This window comes from Alternaria postmessia (assembly GCF_024291825.1).
Source record: "Alternaria postmessia strain BMP 2775 chromosome Unknown scaffold_315, whole genome shotgun sequence".
In the NCBI taxonomy this organism is placed as follows: Eukaryota; Fungi; Ascomycota; class Dothideomycetes; order Pleosporales; family Pleosporaceae; genus Alternaria; species Alternaria postmessia.
The window spans coordinates 1-3480 of record NW_026260388.1 but is presented as its reverse complement, the minus strand read 5'-3'; the positions used below and the strand labels follow the sequence as shown (position 1 = coordinate 3480).

The 3480-nt window shown below is 26.5% G+C and overlaps 3 non-coding genes across 3 annotated transcripts; all 3 read left to right on the top strand.

Annotated features, from left to right (window-relative positions):
- The first annotated feature begins 8 nt into the window (after nucleotides 1-8).
- Nucleotides 9-82, top strand: J4E82_011700. Its single transcript has one exon. It is a non-coding gene; the product is annotated as a tRNA-Phe (tRNA).
- A 746-nt stretch (nucleotides 83-828) lies between these two features.
- Nucleotides 829-901, top strand: J4E82_011699. Its single transcript has one exon. It is a non-coding gene; the product is annotated as a tRNA-His (tRNA).
- A 168-nt stretch (nucleotides 902-1069) lies between these two features.
- Nucleotides 1070-1141, top strand: J4E82_011698. The gene has a single exon. It is a non-coding gene; the product is annotated as a tRNA-Met (tRNA).
- The last annotated feature ends 2339 nt before the right edge of the window (nucleotides 1142-3480 follow it).

The window sequence follows — 3480 nt, the reverse complement described above, 5'->3', positions numbered from 1 at the left end:
GAGACTAGGCTCGAGAAGCTCAACCCGGTAGAGCGGAACTCTGAAGATGTTTAGGCTATAAGTTCAAATCTTATCTCGAGCATTTTATTTAAACAGTAGTATTTAGTTTATTATATATGATAAATTAAAAACGGTATACTGCTTAATAATTATTTAATTTTTATGATGAATGAAAATACAACTAAATTTAGGTTATTTAAAGTGTATTTAGCTATTTTATAATGTATTATACATTTAGGGTGAATTAATTTATTTTCCTTAATTTTTTTTTCTTTTGCTCATGGTTTATTGCTATACTTTCTTTTTTTTCTGTTTGTTTTTTTTTTCCATAGAAAAAAAGAAAGTATAAAAAAAATAAACAAAAAGTTAAGCAAAAGAAAAAATAACCGAAAGCTCTCCCCCCCCCCCTCCCCCCCCTTCCTCCTATATTGCTGGGGGGGGGAGGGAAGTTGTATTTATATTTTTTTACTTCAATATATACTTTTTTACTTCTATATATACATAAGTTATATTTGTATTGCTTATAGAATATTTGTATATCTTAAGGTTTATTTACACAGTATCCTAAAATAGTTTTTATTTTTAGTATTAAAAATGGGTATGCTGAAATTGGTAGACAGGTCCCGCTTAGGACGGGGTGAAATTAATTCATATAAGTTCGAGTCTTATTACCCATAAATATTATAATAGCATATTATTCTATAAAATTTACATATTTTAATTTATTTTTTAATATGTTTATCATTATTAATATGTAGTAGACTAATGGTAAGTCATAAATTTTTGGTATTTACTTATGGGTGTTCGAATCACCCCTACATAAAAAAGGTGGATATAGTTCAATTGGCAGAACAACTGTATGTGGCACAGTAAGTTCCCTGTTCGATTCAGGGTATCCTCCCAGTATAGTGTTACAGATAGGGTTGTTATTTAATGTGCTATATATGTCTATATACTTTTATACACGTTTATTGACTAACATAGTTTACCTATTACATGTGCTATAAAATATACTTACACCAATATGGATTAGATAGGAAATATATTGTTGTATGTTATACAATAATAAGCCAGGATAGTTCAATCGGTAGAACATTAATTTCATGCATTAATAGTGGGAATTCAAATTTCTCTCCTGGCTCGCGTAAATTACTTTATACTATTTGTGTTATCTTCGTTTCACGAAGACACACTTTTTAATTGTAAAAAAAAGACAATAATATTGTTTTTAAACTTGTGATACAAATGTAATTCATCCTAATATTATAATATTTAATATTTTTAGGATAATAGTAGGGAAGTCCAGTGATTTAAATATAGCTTTTTAAAAAAGTGAGGTAAAAGCTTGGGTAATCCACAGAAATTAAGATAATAAAAACTTTTAGTTTTTTATTATAACTATGAAATAAAAAGCCTTAATTAATCTTTATTTTAGTTAAATATTACGTACATGACCCGGCTTACTTGTATCCAAGTTATATATCTTATGTTGTCTTAAAATATAAATATATTCAAAAAACCTTAGGCTACTAATTCTAATAGATAGTATAGCAAACATAACAAATTAGTAACGTAAAACAGTAGCATGTTGTACAGACAATTCAATTTTTTTTCAAAAAAAATGGTATTCGATTTATCACAAAAAAGAATTTTTTTTCATAGTTTAATTGTGTTATGAATTTAGACATATTTGGTAAAAGATTAATTTTTATATCTATTTTTTTTTTCAAAAAAAAAATGGTATTTTTCTTTCAAGTTATTTCTTTTTATGACAACATTATATTATAATTAATAACTTGTTCTCAGTTTTCCATATTTATTATTTTGTAATAAATACAGCTGAGCTGATACGATATAACAATTCATTATAATACACATTAAAGGTTGAGTACAACTTTATTTTTTATTAAAAACATCTCTTACTTACTATTATAGAGTATTTTGTATATTATAAACGGGTTAGAGCCAGGTTGGTTAGGCGCCTCATTTGAGTTGAGGATTTGTTATGTTTGAATCATAATAACCTGAAATGGGATTTTTTTTTTAAATCACTTTTATATAAAAATATATAATAGTATATTTGATTTATTATATTTGATATTTAATCTATTATTTGAAATTTAATCTATAATTTCATAATTTTATTACCTTATATTTTTAGATTATAGGTTATAAGGATTAACTTTATGCCTAGTACATATTAAAAAAAACCTTTTTTTTATGGTAACACTTTTTTTTCGGAACAATTTATAAAATTTATACTTGTAGTAAACATCATATAACAACATGAAATACATCACAATACTTAGCCCACTAGACCAGTTCGAAATTAGGAACTTATTTAGTATTGATACACCATTATTAGCAAACATGAACCTATCTATAACTAATATAGGGTTGTACCTGACTATTGCTGCTTTCATTACTTTCTATTTTAGTATTTTAGCAACTAACCACTCTAAAATAACTCCAAACAAATGATCTTTAAGTCAAGAAACACTATATGCAACTATACATGGTATTGTTGTAAGCCAAATTAATAATAAAAATGGTCAAGCTTACTTTCCATTTATGTATGCATTATTTATTTTCATTTTAATAAACAATCTAATAGGAATGGTTCCTTACAGTTTTGCCTCAACATCTCATTTTATCTTAACATTCTCACTTAGTTTTACTGTTGTATTAGGTGCAACAGTTTTAGGATTCAAAGAGCACGGATTAAAATTCTTCTCTTTATTTGTTCCAGCTGGTTGTCCTTTAGCATTACTACCTTTACTTGTATTAATTGAATTTATCTCATACTTAGCTAGAAACGTATCTTTAGGATTAAGATTAGCAGCCAACATATTATCAGGTCATATGCTTTTAAATATCTTAAGTGGATTTACATACAATATTATGAGTTCTGGTATCATTTTCTTTATCCTAGGATTATTACCATTAGCCTTTATAATTGCATTCTCTGGATTAGAATTAGGTATTGCCTTTATACAATCACAAGTATTTGTGGTATTATCTTGTTCATATATTAAAGATGCTCTGGAATTACATTAAAGATTAACTTTTTTTTCATATATTTTTTTTTTTATTTATACCTCTTTAATTATTTATCTATTAAAGATGCTCGGAATTACATTAAAGATTAACTTTTTTTATCATATATCACAATATATGAAAAAAAAAAAAGGGGTGTGTTGCATAGGGCTATGCATTTTGATTGCAGATCATAAATATAAGGTTCAACTCCTTCATATCCCTAGGTTATACCTATCAGTATAATATTTTTATAAACCAAACTCTTTTATCCTCCCCGCAAGCTTGCGGGGAGGATAAAATAAATAAATAAAAAATAGTGTAGTATTTGAACTCACCTGTACAAAATTTTTCAGAATAATTTAAAGGCAATAGTTACTTACTCTCTAATTTTTTTTTTGGGGGGGGGGGCGGGGGGGGGGTAATTTATAAATTACCCTGTAA